This window comes from Apteryx rowi, unplaced genomic scaffold (genome assembly GCF_003343035.1).
Source record: "Apteryx rowi isolate R43461 unplaced genomic scaffold, aptRow1 scaffold_187, whole genome shotgun sequence".
NCBI lineage: Eukaryota > Metazoa > Chordata > Aves > Apterygiformes > Apterygidae > Apteryx > Apteryx rowi.
In genome coordinates this window covers 783,003-804,070 of record NW_020448163.1, presented here as the reverse complement: position 1 = coordinate 804,070, position 21,068 = coordinate 783,003, and positions in this window count along the sequence as shown.

Sequence of the window (21,068 nt, the reverse complement as noted above, 5' to 3'; positions counted from 1 at the left end):
AATAAAGAACAGTACCTTTTATTTTAAAGGAAATATATACATTTAGTACAGTTTGTTTTATAATATAATAAAAGGAGGATTATTGGTTTTCATAGTTTTGGCATAAGCACCCAAGCTTGCAGTGAAACCTGCAAGAACAACAACAACATCCTTCAGCAGCCATCATATAAACACTTGCTCACACGAGCCAGCTTTCCCTAGAAGTAGCAGGTCTCAGTGGAAGAGGTTAGCGTAGAAGAAAAGTAAAGCACCTTTTGCAAGTGTTTATGGGGTCAGTGTGCTTACCTAGTGCTGCCTTTTTTTTTTTGGGGGGGGGGGGGGAAGGGGAGACACCAAAAAACAAAAACTGATGACAAACTAACTCACAGGACATTAAGCTGTGTTTTAGATATGGACAAGATCTTCATATCCCTCTCTAAATTTAGTCAGCCTTGGAACCACAGCCTGCGATTATCTGCAGCAGACATACAACTATGGGACTCTACATCAAAAGGCACCATTGCCTTAGAGGTCCTTTTGGTATCCTCTTTACTATTGCATAAAGCAAGCAGAAATGTTACGTTAATTTTCTGGGAGCCCCCAAACTGCTCATTTTTTCTTAAAAGGATCATCTAAAATAATGGCATTACGCATCCCCAGAAGCATTAGCGTGTTGGGACGTTTATGCCTTCCTTGGACTGAGTCCTTTTTTTTGTTTTTTCAAAGTTGTTCACACGGCTATTTCAGATTATCAGACAGTGTTGCCGGCTACTGGCCTTCTCCTCCAGTCTTTGGCTTGCCTCAGCACATCTCAGAGATGACTCATATCCAGACTTGACTTTCCCTTTGCAGTAGATGCCAGTGAATGCCTCGACAGCCGCTACAGGAGAGCTGGCAAGAGCTGCTATGGGGAAGACACCTGGTAGCACGGGGTCATTTCATCTCCTGGAAGGGACAGTCGCCTTGTTCAAAAACACAGGGGCCTTGGAGAGATGGCTGCTCACAACAGAAGCGCGTGTGTTTGCTCCTGAGGAGAGCATGGGGCCAGACCAGGAGGGAAGGAACGGCATGGAGGGACCTGCAGAGGCCCACGAGGGCAGGTTTCCTGGGCAAGGCTGCAGAGCGCTACAAAACCCTTGTCCAGAGCAGCTGCCAAATCCCCAGCAGAAACCAGTCGCTTGGCAGGACGTGCTACAGCAGCCTGAATGCGCAGCCTGCTGCGCGTCAGGGAAGTCGCGTTCAGCAAGCCCAGGCTCCTTCAAGGGTGACAGCAAAGGCCTTTAGCAGGATTACCAAAGCATTCAGGGAAGTCGGGCACTGCACCTTCCCCAAGATTTCCAAGGGAGATGGGTTCTTGGGCCATTTGAAAACCCCTTTAGACACCTTAGAAGTGCTTTAGAAACCTGTCCCAAAACTTGAACTGCAGAATTTTAACCAATGCATCCAGTATTCTCTGCTATGGACAGGCCAAGTATTTTTTCCAAAGAACACGGGCCAAGTCCACATTTTTGCACCAAAACCTTGAAAACATGCAAGAATCATGCTGCTTTGAGATCACTGAGCCAGCTAAGATCATTGTTTAGTACTAAGCTTTATTTCTGGACTTGGGAGAATAACTACTTATGCACAGAGGTTGCACCAAACTTGGTTGTACTCTGGCTGGTTTAAGCAGCTGGTGTCAGGCAGCCGTTACCTTTTACGTTATGCACGTGGCATGAAATGTGAAGAGTCATGATGAAATTATTTCCTCTTTGGACAGTTTTTGCCTACCTTAAGTCTAAACCAAATGCTTAAAGGGTTCAGTGCAATGCAGAACCTCCAAGGTGTGGATAGACACATACGCCCTAAAGCCAGGAAGGCTTCTGCGTCACCTGTCTTCTTTCCCCTCTTGCAGGGTTATCCTCCACACCTAAAGGTGAAGGCGCTCGAACCATGCATTGCTACAGAAAAAGCTGAACCAGTCCTTTGGTTCCTTGGCAGCATTTCTTTATTTTGGTTAGTGAGCAAGATTATATATTCTGAACCTGCATAAATAGGAACAAGCATAATGTGTGTGCCTAGGGGGGAAATATTGGGATGTGGGTATTCATGGAGAAGTACATGATGATGTACCACATATCAACACAAAACTCTGCTACAGTCCTAAGGTTTCTAAGCTAACGACCCTTCAGAGAGAAAGACCAAATTCTGCCACGGAGCTGCAGCTTGCCATCCCAGGAAAAGCAGCAGGATAGGAGAAGTACAGCGCAGGACACAACTCGTCTCCGAGGGTAAATATCGAACACAAGTACAAAACCCTTGTTTTCTGCCATTCCCCATTGTCCCATCTCGAGAGTTAGCCGTTTTCCTAAACGCACAGTGTTTAGGAAACAGCGATTCACTCGGTATGAATAAGCATGATCGGGCAGAAAACTTGGAAGGCAAACTGTTTTTTCCTTCAGTTAGAGGACCTCCTTGAACATTTGGGGTTTCAGGGGCAGCAGTTTAAAGCTCAAGACATCAATACTTTCTGAAGGGAGAACCTACATTCATTTAGAAGCACTACTATCCAATATTCTGGTTACTATTACAAATAAAGCTTCAGAGCCGAATCTCACTTCCAGGCTGTGTCAAATCAGGTACCAAACCGCTTTAAGTGTTAAGTGGGGTCCTGAATACTTAGAAAGATTAGCGCTGGGTAAAGCAAGCCCGGCAGCCAGCCACACGCACCAGGAACGCTGAAAGTTGTGTCTTGGTCCGAGAGCTCACAAACTATTTAAAAGTGTGCTATAATCCACACAATACCTCTCTACACAGCAGAATAGAAGCAAAGCACAGACCTGGACACAAATGCGCAGAAAGATTTTGCCGTACCGAGGGCCATTCAGATTATATCCGAGTTAGCCTGTTACTACGAATGGACCGCTGAGAAAAGCCTGTCTCTCCTGACAAGGCAGAGGGCCTAGGGAGAGCCGATTCCCAAATTCCACTAACAGATACGCGGACCAAGCACCCTGACACCTCAAAGCCTACCCTTAACCTGTCAAACTCAACTCCCAACCCCAAATGACTTCCCTGCCATGACAAGCCCTTTGCAAACAGCGCATCTCCCCCTGTACAGTGTGGCAATCGCATGTTGCTGTCACATTCCCAAACAGGGTAGCCTATTTTCCTGCTTCCCCGGGTAAAAGCTGAGCTGTCCAAGTACACATTTAGGACCAAGCTCCCCAAGGGGAGGAGTAACTGGCATTTCCACGCAGGCTCTCTGGCACTGGAAGTGTACCACAGCCCTCAAACTCGTGCCTGGAGTCCCAGCCGGGAACAGGCTCAGCGGAGCCCCAAACCGTGGTGCATCACCCGTAACACCCCAGGAGCATTGCCTGGAAACTAATTTTCATCCTGAACAGTTGTCTTGAAATGTGAGTGATTAACTTCATCTTCCTCCCCACCCTGGAGGAGAAAAAAGGGATTTTACCTGGATTTGGCTGTAGCCAAGGATGGTGATACTCCAGCATCCTCAGGGTAAGGCACCTCATTCCCTCTCGCTGGCGTGCTTAACAACCCAAAGTGCTTTTCAGCAAACCCAGCCAGAGTCTGCTTCCTTGTTCACCCTAACTGGCATCTGGCCTTGGCAGCGGTTACTTTGGAGAAACCTTCTCTAAAGTCACGCTGGGGAGTAGGGCACACATAGCGTAGGGGTGAGGGAATGTTCTTTGCCCCAAAAGAGTTGCAATATGTAAGAGGGCATTTTTCCCCTCCCAAGGGTTTTAAGACTTCCATGAAAAGAAGTTTAGTGGCAAATTCATATTCTTACCGTTATCTTTATTTTTTTAAATAAAATATTGATACATTCACCCTCCGTTAAATATTAATGTCTCCATCTTGCTATTTCTCCACTCAAACGGATTATGCCAATTAGCTGTATGGAAACTCCCTTCAGCTTTCTAACTTTCTCTAGCACTCTACAGATCTTTCTCCACACTCTGGCTGGAGCTTGGCAGCTTTGGTCACATAAATATGAAGTGGTTATCAACACACACAGAGATAATAAATACACATATATATGGGTACATATTTTATCTCTGTGCACACACAAGTCATCTAGAGGGGGAAATTTTACAGAAACATGTGGACTAAGCTCTTATCTTACTGTAACTTCAGAACTGGTAGATGTAACAGCAGTTCCACATATCTAATGCATTTAAGCACAGGATCCTTTATAACCTTTCTTTTTATTTACAATAGCTACTAATGCAGGTAGGTTATAAGCCATCCAGCTCTTCACAAATACATTTACCGAACAATCTCTTTTCAGGTGCTCCTTCTCCACTATCTGCTTTTTGTTCTTAGACCAGCATCACCCTCCTGAGATTATGATAAAAATGGCCTTCCCAGGCCTCCCACAGCTTATCAGGTTTGTCACGCTTTGCCAGAGTTCACCGAGTCTCTCGCATTTGGAGATTTGCACGAACGCAGCAATCAAGCGTGCACACAAGCATTTTAAAGCTGCAAAGGCACACGATAGGATTTGGAGCAACTCAGACCGGCACGCTGTCTGAACAGCTCCACAGCCCCAGAGCTGTGCACGCACTGCTTTGCTCTTTCCTCTCCAGAAAGCCTCAGTGTTAAAGTTTTGCATCTGAGCGATATGTATCCGCACTCAGTATCAGCGATGAACTTTGCTATGATTTGCTCTCGTTGTTAGCCAAAGTCCACTGCACAACTGGATACAAGCACAAGTAGCGCTCAGGAAAGTCCTTGGCAGTAAAGGTCAGTTTGCTGCACTTTCCATTTCCCCAGATGCAGGCCAGGTGCTTTTGCGAAAGGGCAAAAGAGTTTATACAGCAGGATTCAAAGAACCATAGCAAAAGCAAGCGGGAAGGGGCCACAGCACACGCAACTACGGCCGTGACCTGAACATCACGGCCACGGTACGGGGCAACACTACACACAGCATACAGAAGCAAACACATTCAGTCCGCACACGTGACTCTTCATCCTGCTTCTCTTCGGTATCCTACCCACTCCTCTACTTCTCCCCCTCCATTAATGCCTTCTTTTCACCTTTGCTGTCCTCGTCTCTTTGCTGCTAACGCACCTTCCCTATCTGATCCTGCTACCCTGTGCTCCCCTCACAAGAGGGCATCCGGATGCCACCCTTGCCCTCCTCCACCCCAACCGCCTCCTCACCTCAAGTGATGGAAGAACAGCTCATCCACCCTGAGCTGACCCAGCATCCTGCCTTTAACGGGGCCAACAGCAGATGGCTACAGAAGTGCAAGAACGAGGCAAGCCTAGAGAGAGAATTCCTCTTGACACCCTCCTCACCTCCAGGAACCTGCAGCCGAGAGATTTCCTGACTTTTGTCTTGCAGCCTGCCCCATGCCCACCAGTCCTCATCCACGCAGCTCCCTACCCCATGTCCCTGGAACAGGCACTCGTCCTGCACACCTTTCATAGACCCAAACAAGTCCCTCACGCAACTTGGTCTCCAAGCACCATCACCCCTTCTCACAGTAGGGTCTTCAGCTGCTTTTCTCCTCCTTTTGCCGCTACCAGCCCTTCCTTTCCCACCCTTTCAGCTCTTCTCTTCCCTGCTCTCCTTTCCCTGTCCTTTTGGACAAGTCGATACAGCTTCAGGATTAAGTCTTCTACTCCCCCCTTGACAACACCTAGCAGCGAACACTGTCCAACCTCAGCAGGGGTTGCGCTGGGCAGCAGGCACTACGATGCCACTCATAAAAGGCACAGGCAGGAACAGAAGCAAGGCTTTCGGGTGCAAGACCTCACGTGGGAGGCAACAGCAAGGACACGGATGCGGGCCCCCAAGTGACACCCTCATCTACCTAAGGCAGAAGCGCGGTGCTTCCGAGAATGGCTGACACCGGGGCCTGTGGTAGGGAAAGCAAAGGCTTGAGGGACAGCTTTCCTTGACAGAGGAATCCGAATCACATGTTGAGGCAGCAAGTCTGGGCCCTGGGACCAGGCCAAACGTAACTCGAAGTAAATCCCACAAGGTGCACATAACGGAGATCTGAAAACCCTCAACGTCCACTGCTTTGACCGATTCATCTACTTCTGTTGTGCCTAGAGGCAGATGCAGGCAGGAGTCACCAATATTATTCACATATGTAGGGCCATTCCCATATGCAGATCTTGGGAGTATCAAGTTCCAAGTCCCCAGCAAGTCAGGCATATAAGCTTTAAAGATGCAGCTGCAGTGGTTCTGATTCAAAGCCCTGACTCCGGATCAACATCCGTTCAGGATCTTATTGTTCCTATATAAGAGGACAGGAATTCTATTTATTGCATACTGTAGAGCTGCTTGTGAATCCAGCAAGATGCTCATTGCAGAAGGATCTTGTATACCTAGCTGTCCTCCTGATTTAACCAAACATGGTGTACAAGATCCGAATAGCTCTGTTAATTCTGCTTTACTGCCTTATGTGACGACTGGTAGTATTCAACAGATGTGAACATATTCAGCATTTTCAGCCTCCCATAAGAAGCTGGGATGGTATTAAACAGAGCATAGTTGTTGTACAGCAATGAAAAAATTTGAGTCACAGGAAATGTGAGGTGTTTTAATTAATTTGAATAACAAAAGTCAAAGCCTAATCTGTAATTTTAAAATTAATATCATATGTGATTAACTCAAGTCAGTGTTTCATATATTACTTTGGATAATTGCTTTCTGAAAGAGAGGAGTGTAATTTGAAATCACATCTAACCACAGTGTAAGCAGCGCTTGCTTAGATGGACTTGATGTGCAGTCTGAGTTTACTTCTCTCTCTTCCAGTGGGACATGCTGAAAGTTTCTCCCACCTAGTGAATTCCCCTGTAAAGTGTGATTTTTGATGTCGAACATTAGAATACGGAGAGGAAAAAAAACCCAAGGCAAACAACAATAAAAAACAACCCTAAACAATGACTGGAAAATAAAACTTGAGAGCAGTATTAACTTTCATAAAGAGAAAAAATAATGATCGTTTTCTTGAAGAGCAAGATTTGGAAGTTCGTGAGCATTGAACTCCTCTTCATGAATACAGTGACACCGAGGAGTCCTGCTTCTCTCTTCCTTCAGCGTAACAAGGAGCAGGCCATGAGATTATGCTTGTGACCCAGCTGCCCAGGAAGATGCCCTGGCCAGACTCTCCTTTGCCTGCCCCACCGCAGCCATTCACACTGCAGGCGGGAGGCAGACTGTCGCCAGGCTCAGCTAGCAGTGCTTTTTTTAAAATCTGCACTCTGCACTGGCACAAACAGAGCAGAAGCAAGGACAACAGAGAACTAAGCTAAACTACACCTGAGAAGCAAAAGGCTTAGTGCACATGGAGCAAAGAGACGAGCTGCTCAAAGTCAAAAGATCAGGATATCTAGGATTCCCTCCTGGTAACCCGAGTAACATTGACCGAGAAGTCATCCATGCAGCCAGGAAAACAGCAGATCCCCGGGAGCCAGGAAAACAGCAGATCCCCTGGTCATACAGCATCTCATAGGCAAGACAAGGTGCCCTGGAACTGGAGGAGCATCACTTTCCTCCTGGTCTCTTCACAGGAGGGGAAACTCCCCCTTTTTTCAACCAGACCAACTTTGTCACAGGGGCTGCATCTAGAAGCCAAGCAACAACAGCCTGACCTGTTTCACAAGGGCTAGGAAGTGAGACACAGAAGTTACCTGAGGGATGTACAGCAGGGCCAGCTCAGGGGGCTGAGCTGCATACCGAAGGGCCATGAGCTAAGTCATCTGAGAGTCCCTGCAGAAACCTTAAGAAAGAACACACCGGCACTAGGACTACCTGCGTACCAAACCTAGAAACACTATGAGCTTTCACTTGTCAAATATCCTTCTAATTCCTCCTGTGAAGAAATGATACAGAAAAACTTTCCCATTTCTTTTTCCCTCCTGCAAGGCCAACAGGACCATTTTTTTCTCCTGCTCCACAGTCTGACGGCTTTGGTTAGTGGCTAGCAAGCAGTTTTGAAAACAAGGTCATTTATTTAGGAAACTAACTTGGAGCAAGCATGCGTGAGCACTGCATCCTAGTCTTTTCTCTAGTTCTGTGAGTGGTATAAGAAAAGCAGCTATGATCAGTATTATGTTGTAGTCATCTACAACAGCAGAACGTCTTACAACTACTGTTGGTAGCACTGCCATCACAACCCTCTTCCTGCAGAATGTATCTCAGTTGGAAATATCCAGGGGAAAAAAAAAAGGATAGGTGGAAAGTGAAGGCAGCAGACCTAAGAGACGCTCATGCTGTGTTCATATCATCTCAGTTCCTCTCTCTATAAATGGCAGTATGAGATACTTAAATTTTTGTGCAGCAAACAAATCACCTTAATTGAACACAGTTTTCATTTGAAAACAAGCTGTGGAGCTTAAGGCTGAAGTCCTCCAGAGAAAATGGCCCTATGATTTATATCAGTGCTGTAAGAACTAGAAGCAATTTGCAAGGTTGCACATGAATAATGCAGGGTGAGAACAGCACAGGATGAGACCACTGAAAGAAAGTAAATGAAGTTCCTTTAGAACTGGTACATATAGAGGAAAGTACTTTAATTTGAATTATTTACCAGTACTGCTGATATTGCAGAACCACCACAGATCAGTAAGTATTTCAAGTTCTAGGACAGCAGTGGTACCATCAATTCCAGAAAACCCCCTCAAATGCACTAAAGTCTATGAATATGCAAGAGAACATGCTAAAGCAAGGAATAGTATGTAAACTCTGTAACACACAGCATCAAGCTGATGGACTTAAGGCTCTGAGGCAGAGCCTAATCCAGTTCAGCGGACATAAGCAGAAGTTGCCTTATGTGAACCTACCTGAAAAACTATGAATGTGCAATACAGATTGGGGCAGTTTCTGGTAGTGCTACTAAAGGACTCCTGATTCTAGCACAGTTTCAGTATTATTATGGTGTAATGTGTCACTACGTTGTAATGCTTGCATTTTTCCACTCAGCCAAGCAAATTTACTTACAAGAGAAAAAAAGATTCAAGTGTCAGATACACTGACAGGCAGTAGGAGCATTAAAGCAAAATTAAATCTGTGGACCAGATAGGTCAGTGAGTTGTAATCAACTATGAAGCCTTTCATCTTTGGGTGTTTGGTTGAAATTCAGATAGGGTTATTAGTGAGGGAAAGTCATTATCAGCTCCCTGATTTTTGAGAAGTGTGCTGGGGAAGGAGGGGAGCCGGTGGCTCCAGTCAAGCTCCCAGCGAACAGCTGTCTGTTCATTACAATGTCCCCTAATCACCAACAGCACCCTCACCGTCAAGACAACATAAGAGACAGGAGATGGCCACCTTGTTTAAACAGAAGTTGATAGGAATTTGCCTTGGCTTAGGAAGCGATGCATTTTAGGAAGTGCGAGTACAATGCCTGGGCTCCTGAAACAAGTTTAAAAGTGCCTCAGTTCACATCTACTCCTCAAGAATAGGTATTCCTTTTCTTCCAAAAGGGAAAGGATACAAACCAACAGTTCATGGGAAGAGTGCTCCTTAAAAGGAAGCCGAATACGGACAGCCCCCTTTGAGGGGTTTGACACTACTGCTACAATGGGATTCAGCTTCAACGTTTTCCCCCAAAATTAAAAATCACACGACGACACTCAAAACAGTTTGCAGACCACCCACACAGCAGAGTTACACCACTTCACTCATATCTTTCCAACCTAGCATAGCTATCTTAGTACAAATTTGCATTTAGATGTGACCATTTACTCTCTTCAGATCAGTTAAAAAGGACAGTCTGATGCCGCTTCTTTTTGTTTGTTCCCCGACTAAACAGAACGGTTCACTTCTTGAGCTCCTTTAAAAGCCCTAAATTCACTACGAAGCCCAACTTTTATTAGCTAGAATAATAGCTCTGATTCATCATTGTTTTATTCCTGTTTAACATCTATGTAGCTTCCATTAAGCTAGTAGCGCCGCGCCAGCCCGCAGCCGAAGCGGCTGAATGGCAACTCGCATTCGAGAGGTCTAACAGAAGCAGGTTATTAAGCCTCCCAGCGACCTCCTGCATCCTTTTGCTCGTCCTGTCACTGTGTGTCTGATGTGCAGCAATGGGACCACAGTCCGTTCACGTGAGACTCACACAGTCAAGCTGACCATCTGCAGCTTCCCCTGCAACCTTTAGAAAATAAATTTTATTAGGAGTAGTTTTAAAAAAAATCCACAAAATTGTGTTTTTTTTGGGGGGGGGGGGGGGGGCTGGAAATACAGCCACAGTGCTCATTTTCACCCCAAAATACATTATGCTGTAGCTTTAGTACATCGTCTCAAGTTGCCTTTTCCATCAAGGAAAAAAAAATTTTTTTTGAATGAAAATATGTATATTTACAGTCCTATTCTCGGCTGAATAATTTCCAAGCAAAGCCTCCTTTTGGCCAGTCACTGCGCATTAGGACTGGCCAGGTGCTCGTTTACATACACTGCTACCTTCTGCAAGGTTTCTGGATTGCAACTTTTCCTGCTCCTCGAGAGGTGCCAGCAGTGAGTACAGACCACCAAGCTTCCCTCATCAATTGCTCCAAATACCGTGGAAGCTCTTTAGCAGGGCTGTTGAAGTTACTAGCAAAACATTCCCTATTTGTGAGCGCTAGAGAAAGTATTTATTGCAGGGCTAAAACTCCTCTCGCGGATCCGAGCAGACGACCGCAGAAACCAAACACCCGAGCCGCTGTTTAAGTATGTTTTGGCTCCCATGCAAGCAAACAAGCCAGCTCTCTAAGCAGCTTACAGAACGGCACGATTTGATATTACAAGGCCAGATACAGCCGGCTCTGATGGGAATAGAGAAGGCAGGAAAGAGGTGAGCACTGCACGACTGCTTGCATATTGCTGCTGCATGAAAATGCACATATGGGTGTTTGGGGGGAAGCAAGCCTGGAACCCTCTTTGCTCCCAATAAGCACGTGAGTGATAATTTGTGCAGAGCCAAATTCTTCTTTCCATCATCCTGCGCAGCTAGAGACTTTTAAAGAGAGCTGACAGCGACCGATAATACTCTTGCCGGAATGGGGAACGCCCTGCACACATCCCAGTAGGCACAAAGCCATTCCGCTCCTCAGCATGGGATACGCAAGCAGGACAGTTGGTGTGACGTACCATTGCTCATATTCCCCTCCCAGATTCCCAAGTGTGCTAAGCCAGAGTCAGTGGGGCATTTCTATTTTGATTTCCTTTAGCTGAAAGTACAGCGGAAGGGATCTGCTGTTTTTGAATGCTTAGAGCCATTGCACAGAAATGTCCCGCACCTTCTGCGATGCCTTTACACGCTAGCGTCCGGAAGAGCATTGCCTACTGAAATTCCCTTAGGGAAACAGGAGGTGAGAGGCTGCGTAGCCGCCTGGTGAGAGATGAGTTGAGCTCAAGGAAGAGCAGATCAGAGCAAGAACAACAGTGGAGAATCCCGCAGCAACTTCAAGTTTTTGCTGCAGATATGATTTTACTACCTAAGAGTAGCCCAGCGAGACAGGCCACTCAATTCCATGCTGCGCTGATCGTCTGCAGATTATATATTTTAATGGGAGGCAGCCACTGCATCTGGAACTAGTCAAGTAGTCTGAACGTTTACTTGAGTGTGTCACATAACAGTCAAAGCTAAATCAACATGCATTTGTGCGCTCTCCTCCTTGGGGAGGCTCAGGAGTGCAGGCAGAGCAGATATCAAAGGAAACAGGAAAGCGCGCAGTCTCCGGTAGCATTAGTTACTGTCTGCTAGCAAGCAGACGAGAACGGCAAGTGTTGCGAGTTCCCCTCGCAGCTTCTAGTTTATGGTGGTTTCCCCTCTGATAGGAAGCATTACAAACCTGTACCGAAAAGGTAAAGACATAGGAGAGCTGGTTTTCCCCTTGTGCAAGCAGGGAAGCAAAGAGTAGACTAAGAGAGACCTCAAATTCTCCCAAGCTTGTAGGTCTGCAAATACTCTAAGTATCTGGGCCTAAAAGACGGGCCTGCGGTTGCAGAGTAGGCTCACGTCAAAGCTAGAGAGCTGGGCTACATTCCCAGACTCCTTCGTTACTGCTGGAACTGCTGGACCACCTGTGCAAAAGCTGCCTGAAATAAGTTACACGGAAACACGCCTCGCTCCTGACAAAACCGCTATGCATGGGATGCACAGCCACAAGTCTCGGTGAATTTGTGACCTCCTCCTCACGGGCACAGCAGCTACACCTGCGGCTAGCGGGCATACCAGGCTCCCGCATCAGGATAGCGGCGTCTGGCACTCTCAAGGCCTGGTCGCTTCTTCATTACCTGTGATAGGATACAGCCCACTCCCTACATCTGAAATCCACAGAATCACTTGGGTGGATGGACCCTATCGTTACCCTGCTGCAAACCGCTGCACGGACTCAGCTGGTGCGATGAGGACACTAACACGGAAAGGCTGTATGCCAACAAAAGGGAAGGAACAAGGCGGACAAAATGCATTTTGTCTTCTCCCCGTTGTACTAGGCAGCAGCAGTTTGCATGTGCTTGGTTGCCCTTCAGGCCAGGCCAGCATCCCGAAAGGCAGTATGGCTCTTGCTGCCGTGCAGTATTAGCTCCTTGCTTCCCCTTCATACAGGTGGCAGAGAGCCCTTGAAATCCTAGCTGAGTTTGCCCATGGGTGTGCTAATTAGTGAGGAAGATAAATTTGGAAACAAGACAGATATCCGCTTTACTTGATACTTTTATACGGCAGCTTAGGTACAGCCTGGATCTGCCCAAGAACATCCAAACGCACGCACGTTGAGCGCCTAAGAGCTGGAGTGAGGAGCAGATTAAAGGACACCCTTTGCTTCTTTAACTAATCTCTTAAGAGCAGCGAGGGATGGAGCCAGTGTGGAATTTAACCCCAAAGCCAAGAGTCTCCCTAGACTTCATGGCCCATTCAGCGACTCAGGTGGGCAGAGCTGAGACTCTAGCCCTTAAAGGCAGGGTGAAGGCAGCAGATAAAGTTGTGTGCATTCAACGCTGCTTCCAGAGAGAACAGTAAGCAGTAGAGCAGTTCCCAATGCCCATCTGCCCAGCTGTTTGATTTGGAAAAGCATGCAACTTTCTTGCCTAATTCCTCAACGAACAGTGTGAGACGACGCTATCCAACCTACCGAGCAGAGTTTTGCCCAGCGGCCAGGGCTCCTGTTGACCCGGACAGGCCTAGGATGACATTGTGCAAGGCACAGTTTTAGAAACGACCTGCCAAACCCACCAGTCTGGGCTCCCGGACTCATTCAAGCGTAGTATTGTGACAAAGCAAAAACCAGAGCAAAACTACAATTTATTGCATGCAAGACAGCGTTTGATCTTAGAGAGCCATGATATCAATCTAAGGTTATAAGATAATTCAGTCCGCAACATTTCTAAAAGCCACCCAAAGACACAACAAAATCCTTCTAGCCTATACTTGCATACAGCAGTCAAAAATGTTTATCATGTGGTATCCTCATGGTTCAGAAACAACATAAGCCAGGATTGTAAAACACAGTAGCATGAAGTCAAGTGTTTAGATCTGGATATAGCAGAGCTGGGTCAGAGTTGTTTTTGATTAAAAAAAAAACCACTTTTCAGGTAACCCAAACATTTTCATGAAAGGGTTCAAAAAGCCATCTTTCAGCAACCCTTCCTCATCTGAAAACTAAGTTTTCCGTAACATTCTCATCTGGGGGGGATGGGGTGAGAGAATGGGACCAAAAAAAAAAAATCTTGATTTTATATAAGGGTGATACTATATGACCTTTATTCTAATGAAAACCTGATTCCTGGCCTAAAATTGAGAATCCCAAATAAGTAGCTTTATTTCTAAAACCCGTGAGCAAGTAGTAGCTTCTGCTGTAGTTAATCAGGTCCGAGAGCATGATAAAAACAAACAAAAACAGAAAGAAAAAAAAAAAAAGGAACAGTCCAGGCTCATTTAGAACTTGCAAGCTGTTAAAGGACTTAACTTAACCTTATCTGCTCATTAAATTAATAATGGTGATGACGATGGAGGCGAGCTGTGACCATGATGCTACCATCACATCAGCAAGTATAGCGTTTACCTCAGAAGAAAAGAAGTTACAGAAGTAAGGCTTTTTGCAAAAACCACTGTCCAACTAATTCCATACGTGCCGAGAGACTCGCGGTAAAGGAAAAGAGAGTGACAGCTGTTTTCTTTGACAGTTAAAGCCAGAATTGCAGGCAAAACATACCAAGCAGCACCACCCTATTAACACCGGCAAAGCAAATAAGTCCTAACACGTACTTGGCATTTAGCTATTTCACACACCGCTATTAGCGCTGTTATTTATCTTACAACCGTGCTCTGGAGACCGACTCTCTCCTCCTCCTCCTCCTCCTCCTCCTGTCCTGCAGCAATTAGCAGTTGCCAGTGCACTGGAGCCCACAGCCCGAGGCTCGCAGGAGCGAGGGCTGACTGAGGGGCATTTCTGGTGAGGAACTCCCTGCTTTGGGGTCTCGCTCCTCTCCCGAGCGTAGCGCTCCTCCCACCCAGCCTTAGGCGAGGTCTAGAAGCCAGTGACATGGTTCTTCTGAGTTTCTCTAAGAAAAGGGATGGCATCAGAATCGGAGGTGGGCTGAACTACAGGTACGAGTACAGCTTGGCTGGGACGTGGGATTTTAAAGCAACCGGCTGTGCCTGTAAAGCTCTTCCAAGATGGTAAGTTCACTGCTGTTACCATCATTTGTGTTATTGCTCTCTGTTGGGAAACTCCGGTCCTGGATCCACCGAGCAGAGCGCTACGCTGGCCTGACGGCAGAAGAGCACTAGTGCAACTGCAAGGGCTCAACTACGCCTGCACGGTGCTTCAATGCAAGTCATTTCACGTTAGACTGACTCGTATCTCTGAGAAGTAAAGTTGCTGCTGTAGTTGCAAGCCAGCTTGTGTTTTGACCTCTGGATGGTAACGTGTGCTTAAGCATCCTTTTCTACCACTGTACACGACGGATAGTGGATAAATCCACCAGCCGCAATGAGGTTTAATCTAGCCAACAGGAGCATGCATCTTGAATGACTGGGATAACTCTCAAAACATCTACACGAATGAATACATTGCTATACATATTCCAAATGCATTTAAAATCATTTTATATTCACAGTTCAACTTCCTGAATGGTTCATACAAATGCCTGCCTTCACCATAATAAAAATCCAAGCAGGCATAGTGTTAAAATCCCTATAGAAAGTACATTAATATCACTGCATAAAGCACATTAAAGTTATGTAAAACATAATGAAAGCTCTACCTCACTGCACACGCACACACACAGAGCAGCGGTGACTGCATCTCTGTACAACATCATTCACAAGTGGCCCCTGCCTTCAGGGCTGGAGCACAGGGCATCCTTCCTTCTTGGCTCTGCGCAGCTTTGGCACTTCAGCCTCTATGGCTCTTCATCACCATGACCACAGCTGCCGTTTCCCAGCCTCCCTCCCACCCCCAAGATCCTTCCTCGCTCTCGCAAAGGCCATGCATACCCAACATACACTTATTACAAGAGGCAAACGAGTTTCTTGCTTTTACAGCTTTCTCGCTCAATCTTTCCACCTGCCTTTCTGCCTTTCAATGCATTTTTGACAGCCATCTTGCAGCTATTCCCAATAAAACTTCTCCGCCCCACGTGCTTAGGCAAAAGCTCCACAAGCTGGGCAAGCAGCGCTGAAGTTTCTTACAGTGGCTAGAAAAATGTCTCTACCAGAGTCTGCAGGAGCAAAAGTTTAATTTCCCATTGCAGTAAAGAGCCCATGACTCCCGAAAACCCTGGTTCTTCCCAGCCATTCCCACCTAATATTGCCATACCTTCCAGATGGATCAGATCGCACTTTGAAACACGCTAGAGGAATACTGTTTTCTTTTTGGTAAGCCCAAAAGACTGACGGAATGGAAAAGGAGAGTTATCACTGGGGAACCCAGCAACAAACAAACAGGAAAAAAAAGGATCTATTAACAACTTCTTGCAGGCCACTTAGCAGAGAGGGACTACGTCCGCTAGCTCAGGCTTAGACGCACAGCAAGGACCACCGCATGCAAACAAGCAAGCAGCCAGCCAGAGGTCCATACGGCAGGCAGGCAGTGTCTGCAGGACCTCAGTATCAAACCATTGCTGAAAAGCCAGACATCAAAATAACAAGTCATAACGAAAGGGGGAGTTGTCACCCACCCCTATTTTAAATTGGGAGAAGGGGGTTACAATTTGTGTTTGGGGATGACGGATGAGTGACCATTGCCTGGAATGGTCTACAATAAAGCAGACTTCACAGCTGAACAGACTTTAAAAATCAGGGACTACTTCTAGAAGAGTAAACTTAAGTTTTTTTGCCTTTTTTTTTTTTGAACTGTCAAAACAATAGCAGTACTTGCTTTCAGTAGGCCCAAGGGAGCAGCCTTGTGCCGGGAAAAATTACACCTTAGAAATACAAATTTGCTGAAGTGCCTTCAACATAGTTACCGAAGCCATTTGAAAGAAACCTTGATGCTAGTTTGTGATGATAAAAAAGAACTACAGAAAAGGGAAAAGAAAACCCCAAACCTCTGTATGCAAGACCCATATCTTCCTTGACAAAGACATTTAAAGAAATCGATTCTAATTTCTTTCTGAGGCCCATACTTTAGCAAGGGAGCACAAAGCCACGGATTCAGTTTTCTTCTTTGTATTATAGTATTATATATACTGTCCCTGATGCACTTATTTATTGTGGTTTGAAGAGAGGGCAGAAGATGGAATGGATTCTGATGGACTGAGAGACAAATTTATCCCAAGGATATACACAGGCACAGTTCCTACAGAAGTCAGCCGAACTGCCGTACACTTAATGAAGTCAGCTAAAGCGTCAAAAGGCAGCATCTTTTGGCAACTAATCCATACGGTTTGGTATGCGGACAACAGCACCGAGATCGTACATACATACATTCTCAACCCTCCATCTTTCAAACAGTGCTGTGCAAAAATTATATGGTGTGGGTTTGCGAGGCACTGCTGTACTAGGAAACAATCTCCAGTGACCCACAACAGCAAAAAAGTCACTCCCACTGTATTTAGACAAAATTAAAATTCTGTCTGTATTTTATTCCCAGAGCTTGGTCTTCATCCCTCCTTTCCCAGGAAAGAGGGAACAACAACAACAAACCCCACCCCACACAAAGCCCACTGTACCCACGTCTCCTTCAGGTTGTTTCGCTAGCACTGGAGTCAGGTGCTTATTCCTAAGGAAGCGGGGAAGCCTCCTGAAGAGACACCACTGGCGAGACTGGAAAATGCCACTGGGAGTGTCCATCACAGTCCTCGACTTCTTTATACGCAGTGGAGATTAACTTCTATTTGCCGAGCTGGATTCAGAGGACTCATTTTAGGTAGCCACACTAGGAAGAGATAAATTGAGTCTTTTTCCCCCCACTGCCTGTGAAGGATCAAATAAGGAGAAGCAGGTTCTTTGCAAGCCACCCCAAAGGAATGGGAATTCGCCACTGCCCAGGACAGCAGCAATCGCTGAACTGCTGAAGAACCTGGCCCCATACGCCCATACGGCGCCATACGTTTTACTGACTACTGTCTCTACGCACTCCCTGAATGACACCTTTATAACCAGTTCCCAGCCTAATCCTCTATCACATTTTTCATTCTCTTCTGCCTTGACATTTTCACCCTATGGCCCTTGCTCACTTTCACACCCTCTGCTCCCGAGGATGAAAATTCATTAGGTTAGTTAAGGTTTTGACTCTGTAACGCTTCTGTAAGCTTCATAGGCCAAAGAATCCAGAGGAGGAATGACCAGTCCAGTACATGAGGCTGACAGCAACAAAAGCATCTTCTGCTCTAATTCCAGCCCCAGGAAATACAGTTGGGTGAGAAGCAAAGTTGCATTTATGTTGCAAGGGCTGGGTTTTTGAAGGTGCGTGGCAACCTCAGTTTTAGTATCACCAGCAGTTTCTGATAATCGAGTATCTTTAAAAACTTGTAATACATAACCCCTTTGACTCTGTCACAGCAGAACAGCTAATGCAAAAGGCCTTGATTTCATCTGTGCCCCCAGGACGTATAATAATTAACCCTATTTTTTTCCCTGCTTGGACTTGCCTGCCAACGTCCAACAAGGATGCACTACAGCATGCCTCTGCTTGCCCTCTCGGCAGGCTCTGCAATGCTCCCATTTCGGTACCGATAATCTCCTCCTTAGGTTTTATCCCATGGGAGAAATCCAGGAGATTTTGCCTTAGATTCATTTAAAGGAACAGCTTCACTGTCACCTGCATGCCACACTGTTGTCGGGGAGACGCTTCTCTTTGGTGGAGGCAGCCTCTTTCTACAAAGCCTCTAAACACTTGTTCAGTTTTACTGGTGGGATACCTGAGGCACGAAGTCAAAAGGAAGTGCCCCAGCGCTCAGGAGAGAGAGTAAGTAGATTCTCCTGAATCCAGCACCCCTTCTATTAACGGTAGTGCCTCCTCAGGACGACACAGTTCTTCTACTGTGAGCTTCAAATAAGGCATATCAAGACCCTGGGGAGTTTGAGGCAAAGGAAGCAGATTACCAGAAATACCTTGTTACCGAAGTGCACACTCTTACAGCAAAGACGAGGGATATTCCCTCACACATGGCGAGATCTCTGCTTACCTTCAGTACCTCCCCCAAGTCCCAAAGAAGCTGCATGACACAAGTCGTACTGCGTCACATGGGCTGGCATTTTAATTCTGCCGGGCAATTAACTGCAACTGATTTAGAGAAGCAGCACCTATGAAGTCAAGAAGAAACAGGCCTTCAGCTACCTGAAGCTAGCGAACAGTCCTTGCAGCACCAGCAGCAACTGTCACGGGTGAGAGCACTTTCTGCACTGTTCTCTCCTAAGTCAGGGCTGAGCCAGGCTGAGTTTAGCACCTACTACTATCTCTTGCTCTCCCTCAAGGAGTTGAGTTGCAAATAAACTGGCCACCAAAGAAGAAGAAGAAGAAGAAGAAAAAAAAAAAGACACACCAAAAGACGAAGAAAATCTCCACATGCCCAAAGGAAAAAACCCCAAACACCTCAAACAAAAAAGAAAAAAACCCCACACCCCAAAAGAAAAAAACCCACAACTTTAAAAATCATGAAGTGGAACTAACTCTTCCTCAGCGTTTTCTTCTCAGAGTTCCCCAAGGAATTCCCCACCCAGGGTCTTTTTACAGCCCTATGAGATTACTATCTTTAAACTGTTTTCCTCAAATAGGTATTTGCTAGCAAGTGTTAGACAACAGTACCTTCAATCCCAAGTCTCTTTAAGACCTACATTCATCGTGGCCATTTAACAAGAACTCTTCATTCCTTCACTGCAACCTTTTCTACTGCTCATCTCTGCACTTAGCTTGAAGTGTTACCAGACCTTTCATAGTTAATTGGTATCATCTCCTACCTGCAGTTTCTTGGGTTTGGCATAAGCCTAAATATTCTCATTGATGACATGAACTTTATCTGGAATCTTCACTTAAACTTGGCTTCAAACTTCCCTTTTTTACATATATTTTGTTACATCTTTAAAGCATTAACACCGCAGGACTGAAAAAATGCCAACAACAGCATGGGTACACATCTGTTCATTTCGTGTACACGTGTATCTATCTACAAACAGAGGACTCTAGATAGATACATACATAAATACAAAACGCACTTCCATTTTCACAGGTTACATGCTGCAAAGTAAAACTAATGTCATTCATCCGACTTTCGTAGAGCGGTCCACTCAAAAATGCAGAGAAGTGGTACTCACGCAGTTGCTACCATACAGTTTGTGAACAGACGCTCCCTGAAGGAGCGTAACGGTGGTCAGGAAATGAAAGAAAAGCAACTCAGCCCTGGCCAGTCACAGCAGGAAAGTTTTCTGCTGCGGTTTGCATTAGCTCAACTCTGCCCTGCAGCGGACCAGGCATAAACATCCACAGGATCAGCCGCAGCCAAGTGACGGTTGAGGAAGCTGCTGCTACCTTTGCATGCTACCAGTTCCCAAGGGGGATCCAGTACCTGACTGGCTCCAAAGGGACTCAAAGGTGCACTGCACGACGCCTGCGGGGCTTGGTCCACCGGCAGCCCCGGTGATTCTGCACTTCTCATGCGGTCCACAATCCCTGCACTTGTGCTTCCTTTTTATGGAAAGCAGAGTTGCTTAAAATAGTTAATCAGAGGACTTAGAGTGGACGGACAACCAGGTGGATATGGAGTTAAGAAATAAAAAAAAGCTGAAGCATCCATGGGGACAGAGTTTCTAATTTAAACGAGAGATTTCTAAGTTTGTTCACACTAAGGCATCAAGCATAGTCACAGACTTGACATCTTGCTAGTCATACCACATCGAAATCTCGGGACCTAGAGCGAAACCACCTAACGGCACAGGAAATGCATTAAGTCCTCCAAAAGCCAGCTAGGCTAGATGCACAGCTCCTGCGAATCTTGCAGATTTCAGCATGAACCTTTTGAAGAGCCCAAGGGTCTTGTCTGTGTGTTCACCTGTAAAATTTTAAATGTGCTTTTATAGGATAGACAAGTAATGGATTTGCTCTGAGCTAATAAAAAAAAAAAAAAGGATAAATATTGTGCTAATGCATGGAATGTAACACCAAATGAAAAGGAGACAGCTGACTGTCTAGCATATTGGCATCCCGAAACCATTCTGCAGCGATTGTCTAAACCTCTAGGGCTGCACACACACACACACACACACACTGAAACAGCCATCGCACAAAGTGCAGATTGATCAGTACCCAGGGTGCACCGTGGGATCTAAGAATGTACCTTCCATACGGAAAGGCACATCGCTCTCCAAAAATCTGTCACTGTGAAGGTGGTAATGACTCCTGTTATTGAGCTATCGGAAAGCTAGCTGAATTCTGGCCCGTGCTGCTACATACCAGAAACCTGCCAGGGAATATCCATGATGCAGAGGTCCTGAATCTTATATCTGAATTGAGAGCAATATGAAATGTGCTCCAAATTACTTCAGAATCAAACAGCTCAGTTCTTTTTTTGCAGAAAGCAGAGGAAACTCATTTATCCATCCTGATATCCACTTTCTATTCTCCCTCCTTAGATCTCATTCAAGTATTTACACACAAAGTTGCTTGTATGCATTTCCTGAGTTGCCAGTTTATGTAAATAA